The sequence below is a fragment of the Silurus meridionalis genome, chromosome 16 (genome assembly GCF_014805685.1).
Source record: "Silurus meridionalis isolate SWU-2019-XX chromosome 16, ASM1480568v1, whole genome shotgun sequence".
In the NCBI taxonomy this organism is placed as follows: domain Eukaryota; kingdom Metazoa; phylum Chordata; class Actinopteri; order Siluriformes; family Siluridae; genus Silurus; species Silurus meridionalis.
In genome coordinates, this window is record NC_060899.1 from 8,424,153 (window position 1) to 8,442,793 (window position 18,641).

The following is an 18,641-nucleotide window of genomic DNA, read 5'->3' on the forward strand; positions in this document are numbered from 1 at the left end:
TTATTATTAACATTTGTGATCATCAACATTTGAACACTTTTAATTTAAAATATAAAAAATAGAATAAATCAAATGAATGCAATACACGTTTATATTATATTGATTAAGTTGAGTAATCAATTAAATTGGCACAGATTAAATTTATGAATAAAAATTTAATTAATGGCAAATATTTAATGAAATAGTTTACTTTTGTTAGACCTCAAGTGGGTAATATGGTGTCTGTGTGTGTGTGTGTGTGTGTGTGTGTGTGTGTGTGTGTGTGTGTGTGTGTGTTTGTGTGTGTGTTTGTGTGTGTGTATGTGAGTTTTACATATGATATTTGATTTTCTAAAGATATGATCTACTTAACGGTTTTGCTAATTTCATCATACTTAAACAAATGTCTTCATTCCTTCCATACTTCATTTATTTGCTCCCACGACATGTGGAATTGTAGCCACTTCTTGGTTATCGGCTAACGCTAGCGCTATTGATTCTTAAGCATGATGGGTTCAAGATGTTCAACGTTTCCTAAAGGGAATTGTTTTTATGGAGTTTTATGTTGAAATAATGAAATGAATTAATAATAAATAATTATTAATTATAAAATGCATAAAATAGCTTTTTTGGGGCGTCGTCCTTTTATCACGGTTTTTTGTTTATTGTGGATGGTTTTGGTAAGTACCCACTGTGATAAACGGGGGATTACTGTATATCAGTGGCGGGCCGTGCATTTGGTACTTGGGCCTTTAGTGGGGACTTACCGGACTTAATTCACCTCTTAATACCACCACTATCATGTTGCAATTATAGAAACCATTAAAACTATGCAAAAACACAATATAACAACGCGTGGCATTATGGAGAGAGAGGCATTTCACATATGTAGGGTGAATACCATTTTAATAAAGCAATCTCCAAACCTTTACACTACAACTGAAACTGTGCCACCTTCATCATCTGGAGCAGTTTAGAATCAATATTTGTCTAATAACATGACAAAAACATAAACATGTAAATAAAATACAACCTACTCATCAGAGATGCATGCTCATAAATTGCAGCGCTCCTCAGAGGCTGTAAGCTAGCAGTACCACTCGTATTCACTTGTCTGATAGTAGTGAACAAACCCTTTCCCGGGCTGAGACAAGCTAGCTAGCTTCGGGGTTGGCCGACCTCTCCTCATGATGTCTAGCTTTTCTTGCAAATGGATTTTTACGAATGTCTGAGACCAAATCAATTTCTCTTCCTCGTTCAGCCATTGTGGGTGTAAGTCTAACTCAGATGTAATAATGTGTGCAGAGCACTACAGAGCGTGTTTTGCCAGTTGAACTTGGCTGTAACAGTTTCCCTCCGACCAACCAATCAGAGAACAGAAAAATGCCGACGCTATTCTGGGCCAGCTAGCTGCCCTGTGAGGCGAATATGAAATCTGATTGGTTAAAGAAACAGACCCATTACTAATATAGTCTAAGATACATCGGCCAGCACTACTGATTCTGAAGGCCCTGGGCAGAGTAGATTGACATGTATATATATATATATATATATATATATATATATATATATATATATATATATATATATATATATATATATATATATCAAATCAAATCAAATTTTATTTGTCACATACACATACATACAGGGTACGACATGCAATGAAATGCTTTTAACGACGGTCCAGCATGAGGGAATAAAATAGGGTAAAAAGGAGAATAAAAATATAAATATAATAACAAAATTTAAAAGAAAAATATAATAACAAGAAAAAGAAGGCAGATAAATAAGGATATAAAGATATATAAATATATATGTATATATACATATATACATATATATACACATACACAGAAAATGTTTATGGCAGTGTGCAGTTAAACAGTAAACAACAGTAAACAAGTTAGGCATGGTTTTTGATTGTCCATGAGTGTCCGTGTGCAGTAAGGTGTGGTGTAAAGTGTCCTTGTGCGGAATGGTGTGGTATAAAAATAAGAATATAAAAAATATGAAATAAATATGAAAAAGAAAATATGAAATGTAAAGTGCACTGAGCTGTGCAAGTCCAGTGTATAATGTGCCGTAGCACGAAAAGTGTGATTGTGCAGGGGAAAAAGGGTGATGATGGAGAGAGTGGGCCAGTTTTTAGATCCTGGGTGTTTCCTGGTTTAAACACCGAATGGCCTGCGGGAAGAAGCTCCTCCTCATTCTCTCTGTGTTCGCCTTCAGGGAGCGGAAGCGTTTCCCCGAACGCAACAGAGAAAAGAGTCCATTGTTGGGATGGCTGAGGTCCTTCACAATCTTCCTGGCTCTGGTCCTGCACCGCGTGCCGTAGATGTCCTGCAGGTCAGGGAGCTAGGTGTGGATGGTACGTTTAGCTGAACGCACCACCCTCTGGAGGGCTCGTCTGTCCTGCATGGTGCTGTTCCCAAACCAGGAAGTGATGCTACCCGTCAGAACACTTTTGATGGTGCAAGTGTAAAAAGTCTTAAGCACCTGAGAGGGTAGTTTAAAGTCCCTTAAGCGTCTCAGATGGTACAGACACTGCTGGGCCTTCTTCACCAGGGTGTTGATGTGACAGGACCAAGACAGGTCCTGTGTGATGTGAACACCCAGGTACCGGAAACTGTCCACTCTTTCCACTGGAGTCCCGCAGATGTTTAGCGGTTGGTATGACCGCTCCTGCTTCGTGCTGAAGTCCACGATCAACTCCTTAGTCTTGCTGACGTTCAGGAGAAGGTTGTTCTCCTGGCACCATCTCTCCAGGTTTTTAACCTCCTGTAGGTAGGCCATCTCGTCGTTGTTGGAGATCAGGCCCACCACAACGGTGTCGTCAGCAAACTTGATGATCGTTGTGGAGTTGGAAGTGGCCACACAGTCATATGTGTACAGTGAGTACAGCAGGGGGCTCAGAACACAACCCTGGGGAGCTCCAGTGCTGAGGGTGAGGGCGGATGCGGTGTGTTTTCCCACCCGTACAGCTTGTGGTCTGTCCGTCAGGAAGTTTGAGATCCATTGACACAGCGGCAGGCTGAGTCCCAGGACCTCCAACTTAGAGGTGAGTGTGGAGGGAATTATGGTGTTAAAAAAAAAAAAAAAAAAGAAAAAAAAAAAATATATATATATATATATATATATATATATATATATATATATATATATATATATATATATATATATATATATATATATATATACAAATTTGCACAGGAAGAACATTTGTGCAGACTTTAACCCAAGCTTTAAATCAAACCGTGGGCACTGAAGCTGTAAGGCTGCGTTATTTAAGTCATATAGTTGACATGCTGAATCATAGAAAATACAACTGAGCAGATTGACTCAGTAGGACCTTTATAAAACAATGGAGAACTTGGAGTATATTGCAAATCTCTGTAGGATTATATTGACTAGCTGAGGCCATGACAAATATGATTTAACCTTCATTTGTATGAAATCAAATGAAGTCCAACCGCATTATCTTTGTCCATTTGAATTGAGAAGAATTCCTCATGAGATCAGATTTCATTGGCGAATGCAATAACAACCACATTTCTGCACCGAGGATTTTGTGCGTGTGTGTGTGAAAGAGAGAGAGAGAGAGATTTGCTAATAAAAACAGAGCTTACTGGGAACTGGCAAACTGTGGTAGAGATGTAGGAGTTAGAGAGAGGGAAGGTGGCCCACCTATCATGTGTGATTAGTGAAGACACAGATGCATGTGAGCACAAGTAGGACGGCCAGCCATGAGTCTCACATTTCCAGACACACACATGCACATGCACATGTGCATATATATATATATATATATATATATATATATATATATATATATATATATATATATATATATATATATATATATACACATTTTTATTGTGAGGACAGTCCATAGTAGTAGTGCAGGCAGTGAATGCTGTGTCTTTACCTATACGAATTTTACCCTTTATCTTAACCTCAGTAATAAAAAGTAAATGTTAGCTCTTTTAGTTGCCATTCTTCTCTTTGTTCCCACAAAGACAAATGTATTGGCAATATTGAAACAATAGGTTTTCATATGCTTGTGGGGACATTTGGTCCACACGAGATAAAAATGCATGCCCATACCCACACACACACACACACACACACACACACACACACACACACACACACACACACACACACACATTCTCTCTACAAACAAATACACAGCCTTAGGGCACAAAACTCTACACAAACAACATGACAGGTTAAGACACCTACACACATTTACACAGACAGACACACACAGACTTAGACACACACACAGACATACACACACACACACACACACACACGCACACCAATCATATCTGAGCATTATCAGATAAAAATTTGACTGTATTGTGAAACACACAGGGGAACGTTTTTCTCTGCAGAAATGGAGTGAAAACCTGACAAAGCGTTACAAAATTGATTCAAACATTAAAATTTTTCACTGCTGCAACCTGTATGTGAGTATGCAACCCGAAGCCTTAAAAAGGAAAAAAAACACATATACATATTTAAATATATTTAAAAAAATAATAATTGTTCAAGGTATGATAATTTTATTCCACATCAGCATTGTCAGTATATTTTATAATCCTAAATCATATTTTTCTTTTTTTATCCTTCTGTAATTCACCCCTAGACAGACAGATCTCTGATCAAGATTTAATTCACCACTGCTCATGATCCCTTGTTAAATCTTTGCCATTTTCATTTAATGGAGATTTAATGTGGATCATTTTTGGTCTCCTGTCCCTAATCTAGAGCAATGCTTAAAGAGAGAGAGGGAGAGAGAGAGAGAGAGAGAGAGAGAGAGAGAGAGAGAGAGAGAGAGAGAGAGAGAGAAATAGAAAAAGGAACTAAACAGCTGCTCCACTTTACAGCTATTGGTGTTGATCTTTATCTCTATGACCTAATACCTGTAACACATTCAAATTCATATTAATTATAAAACATGGATTCATAACCATATTAGCAAGAAGAGAGAGACATAAAGCACGGACACCTGGAGACTGATTATAAATTTGTGTTTGAACAATTCAAACATAAAGGACTAGACGTACATTTTATCATTTGAGTGAGAAAATTGATTGTTTTTGGCATCGCATTCACATTCCCCCATGCTTTTTGTATGCATAAAGCCTAAATGCTAATTGCTTTCTTTGAGATTACTTCAGTATTGTTGACACTGATGAGATTGTCTTTCACACTTTAAATTGGCAAAAGCTTGAGAAAGTGTCTAACCACTGTGATTTGAACATCAAGATTGGCAACAGCATGGAAAATAATGTTGACTTGTAGGCAAAAATATATCACTTGTAGGAATGCATGTAGAAAATGACTTTTGACTGCTTTTAAATGGAGATTGCAGACAATAAGCTCTTTGGCTCATAAGTTTTAAGTTTATTTGTCATAAGCCAAAAACGTCAGTGACAACTGTGTATCGAAATTCTTGTTTTAGAAGTTTGGGTATTCTTAAATTGTGCAATATGAAAATTAATCTATAGACATCAGAAGATAAAGGGGAAAGGACAGAGGATATACACATAGATGCATATATGTATGAATATAGTAACAATTATGAATGGTATGGTGTGTACGTCTGGTTAGTGTGTATCTAAATTGCAGATCCTAACAGTGAACACTGGAATATACAATTTTAATATCTGGGTAGAAAAGGAAGATAAAGCAGCAGTGCGAAGAAGAAATTCAAATGATAATAATGTATAAATAAATGAGGTGTACTGTAGTAGTGTGTGTAGTGTGTTATAAATATAATTACTATTTCACTATATCCCACAGACACAATGCAATACTCAGTTTTTAGCAGCAGTAATTCAGTTGTAGTAATGCCGTTAGAAATATCACAACATGCCCAAAAGTGAAAAAAACAGAAGAGATTGTCCATGAGTGTCCTTGAGCTGTGAGTGCGGTGACCAGTGTGTGGGAGGTAGTGGAGGCATGAGTAAAAGATTGGAAGGAGGTGCGATGACTGGATTGCAGTTTATTCAGGCTCCTGATGGCCTGCAGGTAGAAAGTGTTCTTCAGCCTGCTGGTTCTGGATTGAATATAATACACCAATGTGCAAAATGTCTTTTATACAAATAAAGTACATTTTATAACAGTGTTTTAAAAGTATAATTTATAACAGTGTTTTGTGTGATGATTGGTCTTTGTCCTTATAATTACAGCAATTCTTTTAGGCAGCTTTAAAAACTATTTGATTGGTAAGATTTTTAAGCATCTTTTAGAACTTGTCCGAGTTGTTTTGTAGACTGGTGCTCTTACACTTAAATTCCATAGATCCAGTTCAATCCCAAGGGCTTAGAAGATGTTTAATTCATATAGTCAATTCTGATATAAAAAAAAGAAGAAAAATATTTTCTCCTTCTACTGGTATAGCAAAAAGTTCATATTTAAATGATCCTTAAAATTTTTTTTAAATAAAGAAAAACATTTATAGAGACAGCAAGTTTTCACCATTTACATTTCATACCCATGTGTTCCATTCCTTAGTTTTAGTCCTGAATTATATGCAGGTGAATATAATTTAAACTGATATTTAAACTAATGTAAATTAAGATGTGGTAATGTACTAGTAAAATGACTTTCCTGTCATGCATAAATTAACACAGCTACACAAGACCTAAGGCTATGCAGACCTTCACAGTACTACCTAAAGTGTGCATGAGTGCAAATATTGCAAAACATTCAATAGTTCACTAGTTAACAGAGTCGATCAAATTGCAAAAATCTTACTATATAATAATAAATAATACAGTAATCCCACGTTTATCACGGTGGTTACGTTCCAAAACCGGCCGCGATAAACGAAAAACTGTGATAAATGGACGCCACCCCCCAAAAAATGCTATTTTATATATACAGTACTGTAGTAACGCTACATCATTTTATAATTAATAATTTTATTTTTATTAATAAATGTAATTCTTTCCACATAAAACTCCATAAAAACAATTCCCTCTGTTTGGTCTATCGTGCTATCTGCGAAAAACCGGGAAAATCAGCGAAACATAAACCCTGATAAACCGAGGGTGAGATTTGAGAAGCGGGGAATCACTGTATACACTATATGGACAAAAGTATGGCTTTTTCAACCAATTGTGCTTCTTCTTTGAACTGTTACCACAAATTTTAGAAGCACACAATTACATCGGATGTCTTTGGATGCGGCAGCATTACATTTTCTCCTTAACTTGGTTTACATGGGAAGAATTGGAATTCTGAGTGAACCCCAGGCCTCTTTACCCTATTTTAGTACCTGACATTACTAATGCCCTTGTGAATGAATGAGCACAAATCTCCATAACCACACTCAAAAACTAGTGGAACGTCTTCACAGGAGAGTGGGGGTTAATATAACAGCATATGGAGATGAAATGTGGAATAGAATGTTCAAAAGGCACCAATGAATCTTATGATCAGGTGTCCAAAAACATTTGTCCATGTAGTTTATATGTCAACATTTTGGTTTATAAGAAAACATGTTAGCTAAATAATGTTAGTTAAGGGGATTCTAATATAATGTTAAAATATATATATAAATGTAGATTGACTTTTTTGTAGCACTAAAAATGACTGTTGCTTTATTCACAAGTATAAAATATTTTACTCAGTATTATGGTACATAAGCTTTGTTTTGATTTTTTTATTTATTTATTTAATTGTATTGCTAATTTAATGATTAATTACATTTGATCATTTATTTAATACAACAAAAGTTCTTGCAACACACAGTATATAACCATTTGAAAAGTGTTGGCCATCTGAATTTAGTTATTAATTGTATGGATTTCCTTAGATTCTGAAATAGTCCAGTAACTCTCAGCTTATGTAGTGCTCATGCAAAAACTTTAATTAGAAAATATTTCTAAAGTACACAGCATTAGAGGTTTCTGACAGTGAACGAATCACTGGACAGAAAAGCACAAATTTACTGGTTTTGTTTTTTTTTGTTTTTTTATAACTATTGTTAAAAGCTTTATAATCACACTCTTGATGTCACCCAAATGATGGGTTCTGCTTTTGAGGTTTCTTCCTTATAAAATCTAAGGGAGTTTTTTCTTGCCACAGTCGCCATGGCTTGCTCATCAGGGATAAATGCACACCATTCACCTTAACTCTTAAAATTCTGTACAATGTCTGTTGTGAAAAGCGCCATAGAAATAAACTTGACTTGACTTGACTTGACTGTGAAAGGTGTAACGCTGTTTAATACTGTAAATCAAAATGTGTGGAATAGGCATACAAAATTGGAAAAAAAGATATAATTTTAACATTTATTTATTATTTATTAGGACGGCAAATACATCAAATTGTAAAATAAAATAAAAGATCATCAATTGGCTATAAAGAATGATATTGTCACAAACAAAACATTTAGCAAGTTTAGCGAATAATGTAAAGAGCAGAATAACAGCCAGTAGCTTTTTCCCCTCTATATAACAGTGCAGTGGTTTCAGTGGGGGAGAAATTGGCCTTGCTCAGTGTGAGTCAGGCTGTCATTCTGTGCTGGATTATGGCGGTGTATTAAAGAGAGAGCACAGAAAGCCTTTCAGCTCTAATGTAAATAATGACTGAGATGCAAGAAAGATTAGACACACACATATGTATGCACAATACACACAATAAGCAGATTATACAGTATAGGTGTGTACAATAGCACAACAAACAACTGGGAGCTTCAAACTCCCAGATCTTTAAAGTCAGTTTAGATCTAAAAGCTGAACAGTGACTGATAACACTAAACTAAACTACTCTAATAGAGAAATATAGAGAGAGTGAAAATATATAGAATAAAGACATTGATAATAGGCTAATTTTGCATTCATGTTTTGTGTGGTGTGTGTGGTGTGTGTGGTGTGTGTGTGTGTGTGTGTGTGTGTGTGTGTGTGTGTGTGTGTGTGTCAGGCAAAACAGAGCAGCAGACTCCGTCTCCTCATGGCTGGGCAAGCTGCTGAGGGGATTAATACCGAGGGGTTGTCCATATTTCACACTGATCCCCACACACTCACAGACATTGGGTCTGTACATGTCTGATCCTCCAATTATGTCCACCGTCTGACACAAGATTTTACTCTTCATAATCATTCCATACCCTTTAGCACAAACAAAGAAAAAAATAAAAATTATTACAAAATAAATAAATGTACACACATACAGTATTTCATAAAAGTGAGTACACCCCTTACATTTCAGCAAGATTTAAGTATATCTTCTCAATACTCAATACAATAGAAATAAGACTTGGATATATTTTAGAATAGTCAATGTGCAGCTTGCATTGCAGTACAGATTTGTACAGATTTGTCCAGTCCTGTATTTAGGACTAAAAATACAGTCATTATTGTAAAAATAACTGGCATCAGAAGTGAGTACACCATAAGTGATAACAGCTGTAGGTCATTTAACCATGCAAAGCCACATGTCCTATTCATCATATTCATGTTTTTCTTTAAAGCACCATACAAATTAATATATCTTGTATTAAAGCAGTTAAAATTTTGTGCTGTGAGTACAATTCTCTCATACTGACCACTGGCTGTTTAACATGGCAACTCATGGGAATTAGATTTAAAAAATATACTAATAGTTGCTGAAATGTGAGAGGTGTACTCACTTTTGTGAGATACTATACAAAGGATAGTACATTCCAGAAGCGGATTTTCATCCCAGCATTATTACAACTAGAGTAAAGTCCTCTTTTTGCCCTGAAGTCTTTTCTTGAATAATTAATCACTAATTATTAAAGGACTTCTCCAACCTCTGACAAAAAAGCTTTTAAATACTTCTTTCATCCTTTTAAATCTCTCAGTCTATTGTTTCTTGCATATTAAACACTGCTCATGCTGATCTTAATCACCCTCCGCAACCCCCAACATCTCTGACTTACATTGGTTTAACTTCCTCAATGCGTGTAAGTGCAGCATTTCTGCTGCAAACATGATTAAATCACACAATCTACTGGCCCGAATCCTCTTATGCTGCGTATTACATATCTGTCTAACAAAAGAGACTCAATCAGAACAATCAAAGCCCACTCTCCGGCTGGATTATCTGATCCCATTGTCATGATTAAAATGAAACGAGAGTCAGGGACATCATGGAAAATCCTCTGTTCATTGTATTAAAGATAGAAGGATGGAGGGGTCATGAAGGATAATAATAACACCGAAGTATCCTAAGAAAGCTCTTGCAAAGGATCAGTTCATGTAACTTTGTGCATCATATACTGTAAGTATAAGAGAGAAATTACCTGTAGAAACAAGTTTAGAAATACTGAACAATTGTGTTAATGTCTGCAAATGGGAAAATAGAGAACCAAAGCTAAATTTAAGGATTCAGTCCTCAGTCAATCTTCAATGACCAACTAATCAAATCTTAATGATTTATAATAGGGTTTTACTCTAAAGTGCATATCCAAAAATATGCCGAAATATTAATATTACCAAAAGAGCCACAGTCAATTATAATGATTCTTTACATTAAACAACAATTTACAAAAATAAACAATGTATGTAACTGTAACCTGTAATCTGTATTAAACGGTGGACAGAGTTAAGGCAGGGTATCTAGGAGCAATGGGAGCACCCAAAGTTTGTCATAAAATCATGTAATAATGAATGAATACTTTACTATGGTGAGGAGACCCATTTTTCCTGCATCACAATATGCAGTGTGTGTGTGTGTGTGTGTGTGTGTGTGTGTGTGTGTGTGTGTGTGTGTGTGTGTGTGTGTGTGTGTGTGTGTGTGTGTGTTTGCCAGGGCTCCTGTACTCTCCACAGGGTGTAGAGATTATCTGAGGAAGTGCGGTGGAGTGGCAATAAAGCAGAGACCTCCTCAAAAGCGTATGCATGCTCAGGTTCACAAGTACACTCACACACATATACACAGAGAGAGAGAGAGAGAGAGAGAGAGAGAGAGAGAGAGAGAGAGAGAGAGAGATTTAATTTATACAAAACCGAATCAATTATGTCAAGCTTACTTTCATTCACAGAGAATCAATGGAAAAACATCTGTTAAGCGTATTATCAAAATCATTAATCATGACCTATACATGCACTGCAAAGGGCAGCCCATAAAATGTACAAAAAAATACTATTTACTGTGACAAACAAGTGTATTTCACTTAATGACTGCATTAAGGATAGGAATGTTGTTGCAACACACACACAAACACACACACAAAATCAGTGTGTCTCCTTCTTCATCACCTGCCCTACTCGATCTCTTTGAAAGTCATCTCCACCATTATGCTGCCAGTGTAATTAAAAGGAGAATGGCACCTCACCAACCCCCTCGGTGGACCGGCCCTGCTCTGCATGATGGACGAGGAGGATGTCACATCATCCTGGAAGAGGCACAGGGTTGAGCACTTATAACTGCGACTCTAATCACATAAACCCTAACAGTTATCATTGTGTTGACTAAATGTGCAGGTGGGCCATAAAAAATCTCAAAGGCTTTAGAAAGGTAAAGGTTTTATTGGCCCAATTTTTTAAGACACCCATTAAGTTTTTTAGTACAATACTTATGCATTCCAAGTGTCTTTCTAGGGAACAATAGTAGTACAATATGTTTAAAGTGTGCATAGAGGTAATATAGCCAATTATTTAGTATAAAACTTTGATCAGTTGCGCTGTAGTGTGTATTTTCTTGAAGGGATGGTATTGGAATGTGATAATAAAATCCCCCCACCAATATTTTTAATTGAATTTCTTTTTTTTTTATATATTTTGTGAAAATTTTTATAAGAAGTGTGTGCAATGAATGAATTTTAACTCAAACAAAATGCAAACCTAAATATAATTCATATGTTGAATATTAAATTCTGCAATACACTACAGGTACCTAAGGCAGCCTAATTCATTAAATAGAGCCATTAATTCTCTCTCTCTCTCTCTCTCTCTCTCTCTCTCTCTCTCTCTCTCTCTCTCTCTCTGTATGTGTGTGAGTGTACTTGTGATGTGAACCTGAGCAGGCATACGCTTTTAAGGAGGTCTCTGCTTTATTGCCACTCCACCGCACTTCCTCAGATAATCTCTGTTTCTCACTTTCTGACATGACATGTAGTCTTTTAATGCTATAACATGCTACGTCCATGCAACATCCATAAAACAATAAAAATAAAAACAAATAAATATCTGAGTATAAAATGACACAAATTGAATACATTTTCATTATCACAATATTTCAAAAGCATTATCTTTTGTAGGAATATCCAATTTATTTCTGCTAATCCTTATAAAAAATAAAGTGGTTGATGCCACCTGATAGTCACGAGGAGATTGAGTGGAAAATGAAATCATGCTGGTATTTGTGTAAGTAGATTCCAGGCCATTTCATTTAGTTCCATTAAAAATGAACTCGTCTTTGAACTGCGAGATAAAAAAAACTCTCCACTCTTGTTCTTTCTAACTGAATACACGCGCTCCTGCATTGCACAGATTGTAGGAGTTGTGTTTTGGTGACTTAATAGGTCTCAGTAGACAAACAATATTCTCGAATGCATAACTCTTTCATAATCTTGTTTGTTTTTCTTAAACTTGTTTTTCAAGCAAATGAAATATGACAATAAAAACACAACAAACTGGCTGAATAACTAAAGAATGTCAGGAGTTTAGTAATTCATAAAATAATCCTGCAGATTAGCTGGAAATAATCGATTTTTTTTCAGGCTTGTAGACACACATATCCCTTAATAAAAAAGTGTTTTTTTAATGCATTTTTAGGACTCATTATGAAGGTTACCTTGCATCTATAATAAACAGTATTCAACCATGATCCAAATATTTTTTTTATTAATATCATGTAAAAAGCTATTTTGTGTTTATACCACATATAAAAACTAATCTAAATATAAAAATAAATAGCTTTATAACAGCAAACCACATGCATTAATGCCCTTGTGAGTGTCAGGTTTCTAACTGTTAGTCCTTGAAGTCGAGCACTTTCGTCTCTTGGAGATATTGACAAGTGGAATCAGCCATAAACTGATTAACACAATGGGATAAAGAAGCTTTAAAAGTCTTTATCACCATCCACTGCTGAGGAGATCAAGCTTAGATAAACCTTGTGCCTTCAGAACTCCCTTCTCCCAATGTTTTTTCTTCTCAGCAGCATTCTTCAACTGCTCAAATATCTATCACAAATATCTGGCATTGTGTGATGCTGTTTCGTTCATTACAAAAGGCTCACTGTTAAGAATTGCTGTTTAACTAAACAGACTTTATTTCACCCAGAAATTGGATTGTGTGTTTACTTCTAAGCTGTCATTATTTACAAATGATCTCTGTTTAGATTTTCTAGAACACAATTACCTGCTACTCTCTTTAGTCACTTAGTGACAGATGAGTGCATAGTCGTGTTTGGGGGTAGGGGTGGGGGGCTAATCATTCTGTATAGATCTTAAATAAGGGTTTGGGAGTCATTAAGTCAGGTTAGTGTGTGTGACCATTCAGTGTTCATGTCAGAAATGCTGCAGTAACTGTACATCACCAGTCAGCTTGTACTACACAGGGAGGACGTCCGAATGACACAAAGAGTTATTCAGGTCATAATGAAGTAGCTTAATGAATCCAATGCCCTTGAAAATTCTTAATCGCCCGCCCATACATCCCAACCCCATCTCTCTCTCTCTCTCTCTCTCTCTCTCTCTCTCTCTCTCTCTTTGTGTCTCTCCATCTCTGATTCTGTCCTGTCAGCTAAGCACATGCCCATCCCTATATTAATTAAACCCAGCATTTTCCAAAGCACTTAAGTGAGACGCGCTTCTTGATAATGACTGGGCTTAAAAGAGCGCAGTTCCTCCAAAATGACTTTTTAAACCGGCTTTATTAAGCAGAAAATTACGCCCAAATCAGCCTACAAGGCCCTCATTAAAAGCCACTGATCCTTAGCCGGCCGCTGGCTCGTCCGCTATTAATTAGAGTCCCGCCGTCGCACCAAGAGAGCCATTAATCCTTCCTTTCATCACGCACAACATAGACTCCACCCACTCACCGGCTGTCACCCCACCCATTAGTAATTCTCCAGTCACACCTACTCCCACCCTGCCTCTCTAATGGTGAATGCTGTGCAGTAAACATACAGTACTGTCTATATTTCAGTGGCGGGTCGTCAGGGCTAGCAAGGCCTTCTCTGCTAGCCTAAACACTGTCTAAATCACTGCCTTACTTTTTTAATATACTTTTTTTCATAAATACGTATTCAATATGTATCTTAATAGTCTATTCTCATTTCATGTTTTTTCTCTTGTTTGACTGCTGCAAGTAGTGTATGTTAATGTTAAAGTCCTCAATCTGCCTTAAGGGACTTCAGAACCAACAACGCAGGCGCCTGTATCTTAAAATACATGACAATAAAACTGTTCCTTTAACCAATCAGATTTTAAGTTAGTGACACCAGGACCACCCAGCAGTTGTAAAAGAACCTCTGCAGTTTCATCATTGGATACTAACAAAGTAAATATAATTTGTTACTGTATTTAAGTAGCTTTTTTTGCATATCTCTACTTTACTGTTTCCCTTTTCCATTTGCAGAGATTTTCCTTTAACTTCACTACATTTCAAAGTGAAATATCTTCATTTTAGTCAACCACCCTTCGTTCGAGTGGACAAAATCTTAACTGGTCAAGAAGGCAGCAAGCCACCAATCAGGGTAGAGCACGCACCCTGTTTGAAAATTGGAATTACCATTTGGTGGAATGTACTTACCATGAACATACAGCTCTGCATCAACAAGCAGAACATTATGAGAGTAATAAATGATGGAAAATCTCCTGCCGCTAACTTGCCACAACGCCCGTCGTGGTATGTGTGATTTTTTATTTAGTAGTTAAAAAAAGAAGGTTTTTGGCTCATGGTCATTTTAATGGATATTGATCAGTGTTTGACTTATAAATGATCATTCTATGAATAGTTTGGTTTGGTAAGAGTAAAAGGGTCTTTTTACTTAAACTGAGCATTAATTACACAAGAGTCTTGTGACAAATATTATAATAGGATATTATAGCCATTATAAATCATAGTACTTTGAATACTTAAATACATTTGAAGGCGAATATGTCTGTACGTTTATTCAAGTAAAAGTCTGAAGAGAAAACTTTTACTTTTACTTAAGTAATATTTTACTTAGTTCATCTCTACTGTAACTCAAGTACATATACTTCGCCCTCCACTGATTTCCATGTTCTTTGATTGAATGGTGAGAAAATACACTAGTCAAAGCTTGCAAATTGCATCTGTAACAAACTTCACAAGAAAACTTGTTAGCTAATTTTTCATTCGACATTGGCTGACAGAGAAGAAGAAATAGATTTGTTCGCAGATATACTTTAAGATAATTTTCAAGATGGTCTTTTCAAGAAAAGTTGGACATTGTGAGGAAGGGTCAGCCAAAACTGTTTATATTGACATTGTCAAAACAGTGTTAAGTGTTTTAATGAACCATTTCTACTTTAGCATTTTCTTGTCTGTGGAACAGAAAAACACACAATTTGGCTTAATTTTCATTTCCCAGGAACCGTTTCTGTATAAAATTAATCTGTGGTTTCAAAATGATGGTATAAAGAGTGGGATAGATACACCACTGAAGGCCTAAATGTGAAATGCATGGCCCACCACTATTATATTTAATATTCACATTGAATTATAAGGTAGACAAAGACTAGCCTAAGAGCAACACACAATACTAATCAGTAGCTTTACTTAAACAAAAGTACTAACTTGAAACCCAAGTTAGATTTCTCTACCAGTGCACATTGGTTTAAAAAGTGTTCTGGTTTTCGCATCTTTTCAGAAACAGGGTTTGCAATATGCTGTAAAATAATACTCCTGAACTTTTATGATTATTACGTGTTATGTTTGTTTTACAATCCTTAACCCTCGCACTGAAATGTTTTGTGATGCATAAATTCTGCAGTTTTAAGTTGGGAATTGATAAATCTAGTCCTACAGAGAAAAATAAATTCAACACTTCCACATAACTGGCAAAAAAAAATTATCAAGTGAAAAAGATTTTAAGCACTTTTAGATTCTGTACTTTATTTGTAGTTAAATTAGTCGAATATTTATTTTACAGTTTTTACAGTGGGCAGAACATTTATTTTGGTAGAACAAGATGATTCCAGCTTGAAATGGAAAAAAAAAAACTGGTTAAACAATATTATGTCTAGTTTATTATAATCCTATAAGACAAAATACTAGATAAAGGTGACTATTCAAAATATTTTCTCTCATTAAATAATTTTTGCAGTGTACGCACACACATTCACGCACAAAATGTAATCTGGTGAGTTTCTCAGGCATTGCAGTGGTGCACACCTCTGCCTGTCAGAATCTTCTGTGCATCAAGGATTATGGATGGCCAATTACATCACTTTTGGCATTAATTAATGACACTAACTATCCCCCACTGCTCTGTACAAAACAGAGTTTCCCCTCAGCTGCTTTAGAAACCACAATTCTTGAAATAAAGCACTTTATACAGCAGAGGCGTGAGTAACTGGGTGCTGGGAGTGTGCTGGATTTTGGGTCTGACAACACAATTTCAGTTTGTGCATAGTATGTCTGTTTATATATTAACACAAGAACCAGTGGAAGTGTATTTGTGTGTGTGTCTTTGTGTGTGATTAGAAATGTGAACAACGATGTGTCATGGGGAGAGAAATTAGACAAAACTGGTGTGTAGCTCATTTCTATGTCCCAGTTCTCCTGTTATCTAAAGTTGCCCACCAGTTTAGCGTGTGAAGGCCATTACAGAGATTAGGCTTTTAAGATAGACTGGACGCTGGGTGTGTCATCTCACATAGAAAGTCAAAATGAGACAACCATTGTTGCTTGTTTGCCCTCTCTCTGCTGATATTTTCTGTCTCTATTTATTTTTCCATTGGCTATTTTGTATAAATATATAAATATATAAATATATAAATATATAAATATATAACTATCTAACTATCGATTAAAATATTTAATTGAGATTAATCACATGAATTAACTTGTGATTCATCGCAACTTAATCGCCTATTTTTTCCTGTACTAAATGTACCTTAAATTTTTATTTTTCAAGTTTTTATTTCTCTAATCAACATGGGCATGGACAAATATGGATGCTTTATGCACATTAATGTCTATTATTACTGAAACCATAGTCCACATAAAGCATGAAGACAAAAAATTCTTGTAAATGTATTAAAGTAAATATTTTGCTATGTTTTCACACGGACTGTTTTAATCGCTTGGCACAAAAATGATTAGTGATTAAAAAAAAGATTTTCTGTGAAGTTTTTTTTTTAACATCTGAGTAAATGTCTTAAATAAATGTAAGTTTCGTTGAAGGTTTTAATTTCGCATCTTTTATATTTATTTATTTATATTTTAATAAAAATGGTCAAAAAGAAATGCACGCTTAATGCCCTCATTAATAAAATTTGTGCCGTTAAAATAAAGCGTTTTGACACCTTTAACATACATATATATGCGGGAGGTGGTAGCTCAGTGGTTAAGGCATTGGATTTTGGATCGGAAGGTCACAAGTTCAAATCCCATTACCACCAAGCTGCCACTGCTGGGCCCTTGAGCAAGGCCCTTAACCCTCAAATGCTCAGTTGTAAGTCACTCTGGATAAGGGTCTCTGCCAAATGGCAAATATATATATATTTACACACAAATGTGTGTGTGTGTGTGTGTGTTTCATCACTACTTACACAGAAATGGATATAAACAGGAACAATATATGCTTTTTGTTGTCTTTTCTATGGTGTAATGTTCCCCCTCATATACAGTAGTAGTGTTTGGGGTTTAAATGTGGTGTCAGGTGCCTTGTGGCAGTTTGTAGCCATGTATACTGTTTGTGAGCATTCTCCAGTCCATGTCTGATTAGAGTAACGAATCTTTATTCCTCTGAGTTGCCACACACTCTCTCACGTCTGACTAAATCACATGGCTGCTAGGAACCAAATGACTTTGCCTCTCATTGCATGAGACAAATGGGGCCGCAGGGAAGCAGCAGCTATGATGTCACACATCCACTGGAGGGGGTTCCCTCTTTATTCACACACAGGGACATAAGTGGGTGTGTGTACACCTTTAAAGCAGACATATAGTCACGCAGAGACCATCTCTTAAACACTGCAGTTAGCTAGATACAACTTGCACACACTTCTGCTATTCCCATTGGGAAATCTTCAGTGTGTATGCTCAGAATGTGAAAATGGTTCTCCAGAGACCATAGACATTTGTAGACAGTAGACACGTGTCTACTGAATTCTGACTGCCCATAGCGACGATTTATAGGTTTTTTCTAACTAAATAGATTTTATTAAAGTCACCAACTAATGAACACTTCCACCAGTAATATGTTGTGCTCTTATTACTCTAAACGGAACAAAGCCTTTTGTTTATTTCTAAATGTGCTCCAGTACAAAAGATATAATTTGATTTTTGCAATGGCAAATGAATAGACAGGAAATTTAGCAGACGATTGTCAGGCAGGGAAGCTTTCTTGTAAATGTTGACAGATATAAGAAGTGAAGTGCTTCAGTTAATGCTTACATCGAATATCAGAATTAGGGAGAAAAAATATGTGATAGGGTTGATTACTTAAAAAAATGCTGATTTCTTGGGGTTTTC